The sequence below is a fragment of the Ascaphus truei genome, chromosome 2 (assembly GCF_040206685.1).
Source record: "Ascaphus truei isolate aAscTru1 chromosome 2, aAscTru1.hap1, whole genome shotgun sequence".
Taxonomy (NCBI): domain Eukaryota; kingdom Metazoa; phylum Chordata; class Amphibia; order Anura; family Ascaphidae; genus Ascaphus; species Ascaphus truei.
This window is the reverse complement of record NC_134484.1, coordinates 443,057,530-443,072,850: the sequence shown is the minus strand read 5'-3', so window position 1 is coordinate 443,072,850 and position 15,321 is coordinate 443,057,530.

Sequence of the window (15,321 nt, the reverse complement as noted above, 5' to 3'; positions counted from 1 at the left end):
CAGGAAGGCTGTTAATCGTAAAACTCTCTGTAATTTAATGAATACAGAATAGTATGTTTAAGACGGTTAGCTGTGATTTATGTGATTATGTATAATATTTAAAAATGTAAATTACAATGAATACTAGCTGTGGAATGAGAAACCGGTAATATGTACTACATAGAAGGCTTAAATTAGACACAGCATAGATCTTACACTACCTTAGAGCTTTAAAAAATACAGGGATCTGAACCACACGTTTGAATATAAAAAAATATCAACTGATCCTTTGCCATAACATCACCCATGAAGAAATCTTTTGTGTTCCTTTTATAGCAACTGAACTGTCACCAATGTTCACAATACCATCAAGCTATTTTATGAGCTTGGTTATCAAAACATTCCAGCCTTACATCTTCAGGAAGAATGTGATTATTTGATAATAGCTAACATCCTTTTGTGCACATTGACTACCTACAGTATAAAATCCTTTAGGATAATGGGGTAGAGTTTAAAAGCCATTCACTGCTATTGTAATAGGTTTGACATGTGGCTACAATAGCAGTGGAAGATTGTGATCAGAAAATCTGAAGCAAATTGAGAATTCTGATCTTAAAGTCGCCTCAACAAAGAGCTTATCAAAACGCCTGCCTAAAAAGAATGTTTTTAGATGCAATGTATCACAGTGGGGTTGCCCTGAGCCCTCAATGTGCTAAATCTAAAAATAAAGCTGTCTGTGCATATTTAAAGTGGACATCACGTGACTGACAGCTCTGATCTATTTTTTTATTTTCACTCTAACCTTCCTTCATCCTTTGGGGGATCATTTGTCACCATATCCAGACTGACTGCAAAACTGGTTAAAAACAAAACAAAAAAAACTGCATCATGTTTATGAAAACGAAAACAATCTCAGGCCTGTCAATGGTATTCCTTTCCTTTAAAATAAAATACACCTATCCCAATATATATATAAAAAATACACCCACCCCCCAATACATATAAAAATACACCCACCCCCCAATACATATAAAAATACACCCACCTTCCCCAATACATGTAAAAATATACTCACCCCCCAATGCATATAAAATACACCCAACCTCCACAATACATGTAAAAAATACACCCCAATACATATAAAAAATACCCAACTCCCAATAATATAAAAAATACATACATCGCCCAATACATTAAAAAAAATACACCCACCGCCCAATACATAACGTCAGGCTACGGTCGCTGGAAAAATCAAATTGAGATGACTTCCAGCGATCGCGACAACGCCGTTGCTGCGTCACGCGCTTACTATAAGCGCACAAGACAGTGGCAATGCATTTGTTTTGACGTGACGTCGCTTCGCTGTCGCCGTCGCCGGTACTATAAGTGCAGCCTAAGGGATTCATCCCTGATAGGAGAATATAAGGATCAACAGGTTGTGTTGAACTCAGCCATCTACAGTATGAAGTCATACAGTAGTTTGCATACATTCCCTCTCTTGGGAATGAAAATCCAGAATTAAATTAGTTTTAGAGTTATGGGTAGGAAAGTGCCTCATTAACGTTACTTTCCTAATGAAACAATTTCAGTCAACAAAAAGATCAAAAGCACTTGGCCCTGATCTGGGGGAAAAGGACAGCCCTTTCCTTAACAAATTGACCTGTTGTTAAATAACTTCTGGAAAGGAGTCTTATCGTCTATTTTCATTATTTGCCTGAATGACTCAACCTGCTTGGAAGCCTCTCTATCTCTCTTTTTCTCCTGAATGGAATATGAATGTGTCCTGTGGGGTTCATGGGCTGACGGTCCCAAAAAGGATAGTTTCTTTGCCTCATCTGATGGCTTCTCCATACCGGTTTCTCTAATAAAATAATTTGTGTGGCTAGTGAAAGAATCTAAAAGTACGATTTTAGTGCCTGGCTTCCCCCACAGAGGGATCCTCAATAGGACTATCGATTCCCAAGATTGATTACCTCCAGATTCTGGATTTATATCCCTTGTAGTTCTAGAATGAGAAAAGGTTAGATTGGATAGCGGAGATAATGAGCCCTCTCAAAAACATAGATCTAATTGGGTGCATCTGTCTTTGGGATTTAAGTAGTAGCCATTTACTGCCAGCCAGTGCCCGAGCAAGGTGTCTGATCCTTGTGCTCCTGAACCTGTCTGGTTTCCTACTTTAATTGTTTTCGACGCTGTACTCCTGCCTGGACCAGGATTTTATTTGCCTATCTCCTGCGCTGACATTTGAACCATGATGCTGACTATGCTGCCGTACCCTGCCTTGACCTTGGAACTCTGACCCTGCCTAAACTGCCCCTACCTGTCCAAACCTCAGCCAGTGACCAGGACATTTCCTTTGATCAGGCCTGAGGTCAGTTCTCATATCCTACTTTAGCCCTGCATGTCAGCCTCCTGGTTAGAGACAAGCACCATCACATTTTGCTCAGTCCACAGACCCAGCGGAGGTATAGAAGGCAATTTTCATTCAAGGCAAGTCTCTAAGTGATCATGAACAGCCTCTGTCTCTTTTTGACCAACAACTGGCTACAATTGTCCCATTCCTGCTATTCATTTCTACCCACCTTGATGCTTTACCCATGGTCCTGGCTCCGTTACCCCCTCCAGTTTCCTCACCTAAGGCCTCTACACCTCCAAATCTCACAGCCAACGAACCATGCATTCAGTCACCAAAGAGCTATAGAGGGTATCCAGCTGCATGTTGGGGCTACATGAACTAGTTTATCATACAGTTTGAGCTACAGCTATCGTTGTTCACTATCCATCGCGCCAGAGTGGAGTACATGATATATCTCTATTGGCGGACAAGGCCTTGGAATGGGCCTCCCCCTTCTGGGAGAGAGACTCCTCCTTGATGTATTACTCCCTGTTCTTTGTTTGGGCCTTCAAAAAGGTATTCGATGCCCCGAGGTGTAACTCATCCACATCAGTATCTCTGGTTCATATACATCATTTGGCCACGCTCAATAGCTCTCCTTTTTGAAGCGCTATGTACATAAATGGCGCTATATAAATAAAGACATACAATACAATACTATATATATGCTTTATGCATGTTATGGTGGGTTTTGGGGTTCTTGAGCTAGCTGGGATATTGTATGTTTATTGATTTTGATTTTCAACTGGTATCCGTTGTTTGGAGGTTAGTTGCCCCTCCTCCCCCCCCCCCCCACCGAGGGTTTAAGCTTGTCCGCTCCACTTTCCAAGTTGCAGTTTTTTTCATGTTCCTGTTATTACAGACCCAGTGTGGTAATTCTCCCTCCAGCAAGGGTAAAAGAGAATGTTATCAGGTAGTGTTAGGACATGCAAATTGGGTATGCCGTGACGTGGCGGCAGGCTTATAATGCTTTGGCCAAAGGGTTTAACTAAATAACCCTTACTCACGAGAATATCAGCACTGCAGTATGTATTTTGTCACATTGGATGTAGAGTTGGGCATTTCTCTTTTGTTGTATACGTCAGGGGTTCCAGACAGTGGGTCAGTGGGCTATTGAGTTTTGTACCCTCGCAGTAGAAACTGGCTAGAACAATGAGACCTTTCTGGCTGTGTTTTTGTCCCAGCAAACAGCTCAAAAATGAGTTGGTAAGCCGAAGACCCCCAAGGATCTCGACGGACTGATTGCACTCTGTAACTGCTTGGATAGACACACAGATATCCAACAAGCTCTGAGAAACCCCAAACATTACCACATAATATATATATAAAATAATGGTGAAAGGCGGGGTTGCAGACCTGCCTAAGACATGCAAACTAGCATACAGGAATATTTGCTATATATATATATATATATATATATATATATATATATATATAAAAAAGGAAAGAGAAAGAAACAGGCGCACACCTAGTGCATTACCACAATAAAAATGTAATGAATGAACATAAAATCTTACAAATGCCCACTCACAAAAGTACAGCAAATATAGGCGTGTATGAGATAGGCTCTCATGTGCCATGCAGCTCGATCACCAGCGTCCGTCCGCAATCAATGGCGTCGTCACGTGAGTCACCTCCGTGGAACCGGAACCGGAAGAGGGGTCCTTCGCCTTCGGTGTTCAATAGGATAGGTCCCTCCAGGAAACAGACATCTCCAGTGTAGCTGATGTATTAGGTTGTAAGCCGGGAGAGCAGCACACGGGAGCCAGAGTTCTACAATCAAGCTGCAGCAGTGTTCGTGGGCAAATGGCGGCCAGAATTTAGCCACGCGTGAATCTAGCTAGGGCATTTGTAAGATTTTATGTTCATTCACTACATTTTTATTGTGGTAATGCACTAGGTGTGCGCCTGTTTCTTTCTCTTTCCTTTTTTCTAGATATCACTAGGGACTGGTGATCCCTTCGAAACGGGCTGCAAGAAACCAAAGACATTACCACTGGAACAGAACTTTATGTATTGAAGGTTTTTTATTACATCTTTTTATTTTTTGGCAATTTTTTCTATTTTTTACTTAATAAATATATTTTTTAAATTTTTATTTTTACTCTTTAGGGTCAATTGTCAGGAGATTGCATTGTTATTGTATTTTTTAAAGTTTAATCGTAGTGTACTAGCCTTACACTAGCTGCCCCTCCAAGCATATCCAATTAGCTACTGCCTCTCTTATCGATATCTACAATATCAACTGGGATATTTAGCGGCGCTACTTCATATTGTTTTTTTGGTTATATATATATATATATATATATATATATATATATATATATATATATATATATATATATATATATATAGAATCCACAGAAGCAGCTGGCACTCCACTTGCAAGTAGACAAAATTGGGTGCTTGTCCCATAAAGCAATAATAAACCATACAATACCGTTTGAAGCACGAGATCAGGAGACGGCACTCTGGTAAGTTTGATCACAAGTTTTTGTATTGAAAAAGACACATAAACCGACGTTTCGGTCCCCCAGTGGGACCGAAACGTCGGTTTATGTGTCTTTTTCAATACAAAAACTTGTGATCAAACTTACCAGAGTGCTGTCTCCTGATCTCGTGCTTCAAACGGTATCGTATGGTTTATATATATATATATATATATATATATATATATATATATATATATATATATGTGTCAAATATTCCTGTATGCTCGTTTGCATGTCATAGGCAGGTCTGCAACCCCGCCTTTCACCATTATCACCCAGCACACAGCACTTCCACTGCAGCAAGGGATTCTGGGAAATGACATGCAAATGGGCACACAGTGTCACCTTTTGCTTCAAAACCATTTTTAACATGGTTCCCTATAGGCTTAAGCTTGCTGCATGGTCACAGCTATATATATATATATATATATATATATATATATATACAAAAAGACAAAATACAAAAGGTGCAAATCAGAGACAACAGGTGGTTAAATGTCGAACACCTGTGGGATAAATATGTAGAATATCCTTATAAGAATTCAGGACGAGTTATGATCTATAAAAGAGAAAAATGCCAATATAGTGAAGTACGTTTTATCATATAAATGAAGCGCAAGAAAAGTGGCTACAGTACTTACAATGTAGCTGAAATAAACAGGCATGTAAGGATAAAATCCTTTCTGTGACTGCAGCAGAGAGGCTGGTGATGTCAGGAACTACTCTCAGGTGTGTGTGTGTGTGTGTGTGTGTGTGTGTGTGTGTGTGTGTGTGTGTGTGTGTGTGTGTGTGTGTGTCAAAAGGAGTGCTAGTGGGTGTGGCTAAATGTACACAAAACAAAAACAAAGATGACCAAAGCTACTTCCAATGTGACAAAAATACACAGTGCAATACCTATATATTCTCTTGAAAAAGGGTAATTTAGTTTAACCCTTTGGCCAAAGGGTCTTAAGCCTGCTGCCACTTCAAGGCATGACCGTTAGCAGGTCATAACACTCCCTGATTTAAAATTCTTATGTACCTCTATAATTAGGGGAAGAATTATCAAACATTGGATCTGTTGTAACCCAGCAAAATGAGAACTGCTTGGATATTCAGATTCTGGAGGGACAGAGGGACACAACCAGAATTTCGTTCTCAACATCTCAGCCTGACCTCCCTGACCCAGCAGAATCCATACAACATGGAGGTACAGAAGAGGATCCGAGGGATGCTCTTCTGGTCTATAGCTCTATTATTGGTTAAAGACCACTATCTCCATACCTGCCCTACCTATCTGGGAAATGCAAAATGCTTAGTGAGGATTAAGTACACTCCTTAAGGATTTTGGCAATTCCACCTCCTATACTGCCTACATGACTCCTTCTGCCAGTCCTTCTCTCATGGGTTCATATTCTGTCCGTATACAGGAGGGCATTGATTCTGGAGCAGGTGGCAACTTTCTGGATAACACCTTTGCGTAGTCCTACGCCATTCCGCTTCTATGCAGGAAAGATTTTCTGGCCATTGAGGCCATTGACGGGAGACCTCAGGGCCTGGGGACAATCTCTTTGGAAAAGTTTCCCCTTCTATTCAGTGAGGGGCTTTGAGTTCCTCATGGTTCCCAGGCAAATCCCTCTGGTGAACAAGATGTCTGGATCCCTGCGGGCTGGAGCTCTGTTGTTGCTGGGTGTGAATCAAAGATTGGTCACAGGCAATCCTCTGTGACCCTCCTCTCCTGCAGACTAGGAAAAGGAGGTCTAACAGAGACTCCAACAGAGACACTGACAGGTGCTCACTTCCTGCCTTTTAAATCCTGTTCAATCAGGAGTTCATTACATTCACATTCTCCATACTCTTGTTATTCGTAACAAAGTTCTATCCGGGATCTCCTCTTACCTCTTCCATCGTACTTTAAGTCTCTCTTCTGCTAACACCGCCTCCTCCTCTATCGTTCTCTCTGTGGGGGTACCCCAGGGCTCTGTCCTGGGACCTCTTCTCTTTTCTCTGTACACACTTTCTCTAGGTGACCTAATCACATCTTGGCTTTAAATATCACCTCTATGCTGACGATACACTTGAAAATTTACTTTTCAACTCCTGACCTTACACCTGCTCTACAGACCAAAGTTTCTGAATGTCTGTGATGGAGCGGCCTGTAGGCGAGGCCAGTAAGGCGCTTAGACAAAGGGTTAAGCTTATCCGGATTGGTTTATTAACCCGAACACAACTAAACAATTGGGTGGGATTCCCAGCTGGACCCTGCAGGCTTGCTTCCTTCAGTCCTAGGGTCCATAACAACCAGGTTCCCTCCTAGCTGGGAGAAGTTTCACTTCCTCTCTCTCTGGGGGAAAGCAGTCTCTCTTTCTCTGGCAGCTTCCTGCCTTTTATCCCTGCTCAATCAGGGATTTTACCTATCACATGAAGGAAACCCGACACCCATGCAGTTTCCGATCCTGTAAAGGGAGTTTAACCCCTTGACTCCCTCAAAATGTCTCTCTGCTATATCATTGTGGTTGGCCCTCCGGCGACTTAAACTTAACATGGCAAAAACAGAGCTCCTCATACTTCCTTCCAAACCTGGCCCTACTACCTCCTTTCACATTGCTGTTGGAAGTAACATAATTCACCCAGTAGCCCAAAAACGCTGCCTAGGGGTCACACTCGACTCCTCTCTCAAATTCTCCCCTCACATTCAAAACGTATCTAAAACCTGTCGCTTTTTCCTCTGCAATATTACAAAGATACGCTCTTTCCTCTGTTACTCAACTGCTAAAACTCTGACTCAGGCCCTCATTCTCTCCCGTCTCGATTACTGTAACCTCCTGCTTTCCAGCCTCCCTGCCTCTCATCTGTTTCCCCTACAATCTATCCTAAATGCTGCTGCCATATTCCCTCTACTTTTTGCTAAATCTGTCACAGCATCTGCCCTGCTGAAATCACTCTCCTGGCTTCCTATCAAATCTTGCATCTCACACTCAATTCTCATTTGCCCATTATTAAAGCAAACATTAGCCAGTCAGCAATAATAATGTAAATAAAAACCTTTCCACTTACCCCTGCCATTAACAAGGGCATCCTCATCAGCATACTGCAGGGCCATGTCCTCCTTTACCAGAAAGAATACATGAAATTAAACAATCTAAAGGCCCCTAACCCCTCAATCACCTTTGCAGTTAATAACCACTATAGTAATTAAGGGGTTAACCCCCGTCCCTCGCTAGCCACCCAGAAGGCCTAACCACCCACCCCGGACCCACTATACCCACCCTGTACCCAATGATTGGCATAGTGGTACATCATGCCCATATAATATTATAGCCAATGGGGTTGAAGGCAATCCCATTGGTTACTGTACCATGTGATAGGTTACATGAGTTCAAAAGGATGTGGCATCATCCTTTAAAGTGACGCCATATCCTTTTGAACTGAGGTAACCTATCACATGGTACAGTAACCAATGGGATTGTCTTCAAGATTCGGATACACATATCAAGATGGTGCCTTCTGTTAGAATTGCATGCCCTTAGCTGCCATGTTTTAAAATACATCATTTGACACATACTGTAACTTCCATAGAAGCTACATGTACCTTTTCTTCTAAGTTGAGTGAGAGTATTTCTATCTTTCTATATAGAATGTCTGGAAATAAATATTATTTCACTCTGTACACATTTTTTTCACATTTTAATTTTCTCTATTACAACTGTGCTTTTTCTGCTTCCTTAAGCCAATTGTGAATTTGATATACAGTAGTTGTAGAGATTGCTTAATGCAGCAGCACGAAGCTCTAGGAGAGTTCATCAATTTTTTTTGCATGTCACTATCCAAAATCCTTGTCTCCTACCTAACCACTACATCACATGTGACAATGGGTCCAGGTTTTTTTGAGGGGGTGGGATTGGGGGGCGGGGGGTGGCTGTGGGCCATGCAGATATAGATGTAACATTTTGCATGATTATCACAGTGATTGCAAATGATTTAAAGGCGATATTGGAGTAGTATATCACAATGTATACAAACATTTTATCAAGGAGAGAACACTGAAGCCCACCCCATTTATACACTCATGGATTCTCTAGCTTTTCTTTAATTTATTTTCCATCGTTTTTTATTTAAAAAAAAATGATCCCATCATCATTTAGAAAAAAATAGTTTGGAGCGCTTTAGTAACACAACAATTGGTGCTTTAGGCAAACACCCCCAGGGAATAATTCCCGATAGTTCAACAGAAAATAAATAAATATATCCTCAGCAGTCATGTGTTTACAATAAATATTTTACTTTATTCTTCAAAAACATGGTAGATAAAAAAGCAACAATATCTATTTTTGAAGAATAAAGTCAAGTATTTATTTTACACGTCTGAGTTCTGGGGAAATTCTTTTTTCTTTTACATCATAATTTATGTTAGAAGACTTTAAGATTAAACCCTAGAAACAGGCTACAGTACAGTATGTAGAAATGTACCAATTGTTGAAACACTGACTTGTGCTTGGTTCGCTGTGTACCTACTGTATGTCTTTGATTTGATCCATACTACTAGTGGAAAGCAAAACAGGATATGCTACAAAGTATTATTTAATGTCATTAACTAAAGAACATTAGGAAGAATTTAAGTAAAAGATTGACATTAAAGTCACCACAATTATGTTAACCAGATATACCTGATTGTTAAAGTATAAGCAATGAATTAGGCTGATTAACTTGTCCATTGTAAAAACGAACTATTGTAGATGAATGTTAATGATTTGTGGCAAGACTCCGATTGGCCACTGTAACAGGGACTTTTGCCTGTTTCAAATAAAGCAGCCTCAGAGCTCTGAGAATCCAGCAGAGAGATAGTTGATTGCAGCCACTCAATTAACTAGTCTCCACCTGGACTAATGAGAGCTTCGTAAAAAGCCTCATGTGAGACACAGGAAAGAGATTCCTTAGCTCACATTTGGGCTGACATAAGGAGGAGGATTGCAGGGATTTCCCTTAGCTCACAACTGGGCTGACCTGAGGAAAAGTATACACAGGTCAAGAAAATTCTTAACCCTGTAGGTGCTCAGTAGACAGTAGCGGGTGGTGCTGTAAGCCTTAAAGAGATAGTCATATTGAAATCATACCACACGGCTGTATAGAAACAGCATGAAATATATAACCTGATGTCTCTCCCAGCGGCTGGCTCAGAAAGAGCTCCAAAACGCCGAGATAGAAAGACTCACGGTTGATGAATGTGTGGTGTGGAGGATGAAATAATGATGATCCTCTGTGCCTTCAATCCGTTAGCAGCGTTACCCCGAAGTGATGGTCCTGGCATCCGTAAGGAGCGTGGATGTATCCGCCGCCAACCCTCCTGCACCAAGCTGGTCGCAGGGGGCGGTCACATGACCGGCGGCTCAGGCGTCGCTGCAGGATGACGAGGAGAGGCGTGGGATCAGCATGTAGGCGCAGCACCAGCCCGGCGTGCCTGCGGTGTTAGTAGACAGAGAAAATCTTCCCCCAATGGGACAGGTAGACAGCAGCACAGCAATAGAAGGAGAGAGGCTGGGGTGAGTTAAAAATAGACTTTAATCAGACATCGTGCTGACAGGTCCTCTGATGCATTTCGGTCCATGGGACCTTTATCAAAGAGTGACCTGGCAGCTGAAAAGATCCTCCTTAAATAGTGAGTGCAAACTGGTACACCTGTCTAAACACCCCAATCAGGTGGACAGCAGGTTACCTGATTGACAAAATCACCACAAGGAACACAAAAGGTTAAAAACACAATACAATAGCATGACAGGAATAGGCACATCAGATTTCATGCAATAAACAATAACATACAGTATAATTGCATATACAAGCATAAATATCAATATAAGATTTTATAAGTAATGTGATCTGTCATACAATTCTCATGTCAAATGCATAATTAAAAACAAAGCACGTGTTGAAATACGTCTATAACAGGTACAAATATAATGTTGAATACACCTAGAAAGCAAATGGATAAGAAAGAAAAGAAAAAAGGGGAAGGGAGGGGGGGGGGAGAGGGGAGGGAGGAAAGGGGGGGGAGGGGAGGGGGGGAGGGGGGGCAGAGTGGAGAGGGGGGGGGAAAGGGGGGGGCCGGAAAGGCGGGGGAGGGGGAAAGGGGGGAGGGAGGGGGAGGGGGGGGGGAAACAGAGTAAAGAGGGGGGGGGGGAGAGGGGAAGAGGGGGGGGGGAAGGGGGGAACAAGGAGGCAAACAGTAAAGACCAAAAACAATCCTTAAACATCTAGGAAATGTTTTAATTCCCATTCAATATTTAGCCCATGGGGTTGTAGTGTGTTGAGACAAAAAATCCATGACATTTCTTTTCTATTAAGACTATTAAGCCTATTGCCTCCTCTAGCATTAATGGGAATATGCTCTACTCCATGGAATTTAAAGTTTTTAAGTCCACCTTTCGGACATGTACAGAAATGTTTCGATACTGGATGGAGTAGGTCTTTTTTGGTAATGAGTCTCAAATGTTCAGAGATTCTGATATGTAAGGGTCTGATTGTTCTGCCAACATACTTGCTGTTGCAACCACAAATGATAACGTAAATAACATAACTTGTATGGCAGTTAATAAACGTATTTATCCTGTGTTTTCTCTTGGGAAAAATGGTTTGTATGCGTTTCATGGGTAATGCATATTTGCAACATTTACAAAGGCCACATTTGTGGAAACCTTTAGGTATGTTTTGTAAGTGAGATAGTTTGGCGGACTGAAAAAGGCTCTTAGATATACTTGAAGCAAGTGTGTTAGCTTTCTTAAAGGCGAATTTAGGTCCAGAACTAGTGTAAGCTCTTAGGTCCGGATCTAGTTTGAGAACCTCCCAATGTTTAGATACTATCTTTCTGATTTGGGATGCTTGCTTACTATATTTTGTAATAAACAATGGATTGTTTGTAAATTCCTGTTCTTTATGTTGTGTCTTATGTTTAATCAGAATATCACGGTCTGAGAGATTGGCGTTCTCAAATGCCAGACTGACGTCCTTATCACAATATCCCCTAGACAAAAACTTAGTCTTTAATGTTTCGGAGTGCATCAAGAAAGTATCTTGATCGGAACAGATGCGTTTATACCGCAGAAATTGACCCTTTGGTATACCTCGAATAAGTGTCTTAGGGTGACTGCTGGTCGCGTGTAGATAGGGATTCTTTGCATGAGGTTTAGTGTAGATATCAGTTTGGATACCTGAGATAGGGTCACCATGGATTGTCACATCTAGATAGTTAATAATATTGGTGTCTGTTTGAAAGGTGAATTGAAGATTGATATCATTGCAACTAAAGTAATCAAAAAAATTGTTAAAAGTGGATAGGTCCCCATCCCAAATGAAAATCAGATCGTCGATAAATCTTTTATAAAACACAATATGTGAACGAAATGGATTAGTGCTACTGTAGATATAAGTGAGTTCCCATAAGCCCATAAAAAGATTCGCATATGAGGGTGCAAAGGAAGTCCCCATAGCGGTGCCCTGTTTTTGAAGAAAGTATTGTGAATCAAACAAAAAATAGTTGTGAGTTAATAGAAATAAAATAGAATCATTGATAAAAGTGATTTGTGCTGGTGAAAGTGTTGAAGATTCAAGGTAGTGAAAAATGGCCCGAAGACCGTGCTCGTGTTTAATGATAGTATATAGAGATGTGACATCCATGGTGACCCATCTGTATCCTGTTTTCCATTCAATATTTTGTAAGGCCCTCAACAGGGCCGTCGTATCTTCAATGAATGACGGTAATTTGCGTACAATGGGTTGCAGAAATTTGTCTACATAACGTGAAACACCATCTCCCAAAGATCCAATACTGGCGACAATAGGTCGACCAGGAGGATGGTGTAGTGATTTATGGATCTTTGGGAGATGGTGGAACACTGGAACAATTGGAAATTCACACCTCAAAAAATCCCTTTCTTTCTTACTCAGTACATATAATGCATCACCTAGTTCTAGGAGTTCATTAAGTTCTTTAAGGAACTTCGGTGTAGGATCAAAATGTAACTTAACATAGAAATTGGTGTCACTCAGTAATCTGAGGGCTTCCTCTTGGTACTGTACGGAGGATTGGACCACTATTGCGCCCCCTTTATCAGCATTTTTTATGACAATTGATTTATCATTTTTCAATAGATCTAAATCATGTCTTTCTTGTTTGGTAAGATTGTCATGACTGTGGCAGGGATGAGAGAAAAGATAGCCCTCAGCCAGTAGTCTCAAATCCCTGTCCACAAGTTTCTCAAATGTGGAAATGCATGATCCCTTGGTATTGTAAGGAATAAATGTAGATCGCTTCTTTAGAAGTGAATCTGTATGGCCAAAGAAAGGGGGGTCAATAGTGGTCTCTGTACATCCCTCCTCAAACAATGATAACATGTCAGTTTCACAAGCTTGTTCTGCAAAAGAAATAAAATTTTCAACATCAAGATTAGATTGCACATTTGATTGACTTGTACTATTCATAGATATTTGACTTGTAGTATTCTTGGCAAACAATTTCTTCAACGCCCACTTTCTGGTATACTTCTGAAGATCTATTATAGTGTCAAATAAATCAAAATTCTCCTGAGGAGCGAAATTCAGACCCTTGTTAAGCAAAGAAATTTGGGGGGGTGTCAACATAATGTCCGAAATATTAATCACGTTGTCTTCTGTAAATTCTATGAGTATTTTTTCCTTTTGTTTTCTGGTTTTTTTCCCCCTTCTACATTTTTTGTATTTTTTGATTGAGGATTGTCCACGTGAGAAAAAGTAGGCCGAGGCCTTTCTTCTTTCTGACTGGCCATATAGGTTCTATCAAAGTACCCACCCTCAGATGTTTTGTGGGGTTGTTTGTCCTGAGTGGAAAAGGACACTGATGGTCTCTCATTTAGATCTGAAGAATCTGTGTCGCAACTTGATCTACGGTCTGGGTGAGGGTACTTTAGAATTGACCTAGTGTTAGATTTATTGACATCTTCCTCAGATCCCCATCTGCGGGGTGTAGAGTCCGCCAAACTATCTCACTTACAAAACATACCTAAAGGTTTCCACAAATGTGGCCTTTGTAAATGTTGCAAATATGCATTACCCATGAAACGCATACAAACCATTTTTCCCAAGAGAAAACACAGGATAAATACGTTTATTAACTGCCATACAAGTTATGTTATTTACGTTATCATTTGTGGTTGCAACAGCAAGTATGTTGGCAGAACAATCAGACCCTTACATATCAGAATCTCTGAACATTTGAGACTCATTACCAAAAAAGACCTACTCCATCCAGTATCGAAACATTTCTGTACATGTCCGAAAGGTGGACTTAAAAACTTTAAATTCCATGGAGTAGAGCATATTCCCATTCATGCTAGAGGAGGCAATAGGCTTAATAGTCTTAATAGAAAAGAAATGTCATGGATTTTTTGTCTCAACACACTACAACCCCATGGGCTAAATATTGAATGGGAATTAAAACATTTCCTAGATGTTTAAGGATTGTTTTTGGTCTTTACTGTTTGCCTCCTTGTTCCCCCCTTTCCCCCCCCTCTTCCCCTCTCCCCCCCCCCCTTCTTTACTCTGTTTCCCCCCCCCCCCCTCCCCCTCCCCCCCTTTCCCCCCCCCCCTTCTCCACTCTGCTGTCTACCTGTCCCGTTGGGGGAAGATTTTCTCTGACCTGAGGAAAATATGATGTCTTGATGCACACAAAAGGACTGTATGCTGACAGCAAGACAAGGGGACAAGACCTCTCTATACCTGGACACAGAGAGTGCCATAGCACACAAGGATGCTGACCCAGGAGAACAGAGAGGCCTTTCCCCACAGCTACAACAGACACAGATAAGAGACTTTCTTGTTGGACTGTTGTGTGTGTATATGTACAGTATATGTATGTCTCTCTCTCTCTCTCTCTCTCTCTCTCTCTCTCTCTATATATATATATATATATATATATATATATATAATCAAAAAATAAATAGATGATATCGTTCTGTGGCTAACGAAATGCTTTTATTTGTGCGAGCTTTCGAGATATGGGTAGAAAAAGGGTGAAATGTCCTCGGGCGCGTCACGCTGTAAGAATAAAAATCTGCTTTCACCACTGCAAAACTTGGGGTATTCCTAATCCTGAATCCACGGGAGATACGTTGTTTCACGATGGTATTCAGAGAGGGAAAGTCCATGCAGATGGAAGTCTATCTCCCGTTGAGACGCAGTAAATCATGATAAGCTTCCACTGGTTTCCTTTCTCCACATGATTCGGTAAAATTATCCTTATACAAGATGTTGTCTGCGTCTAGCTCTGGATTGAAGTGAGAAAGGTCCAAGGTAAAATGATCTCAGTAGTATAAGAGGGACTGTCCCAGTCTTCCGGAATCCACAGGAGATAAGTAAAGGTCCCAAGGAGGTCCAGACAGGAACAGTATGCGATGAGTACAAGCAGGGTACAAGTAGGTTCTACCCATATTCATACAGAGGTTGGTGAAT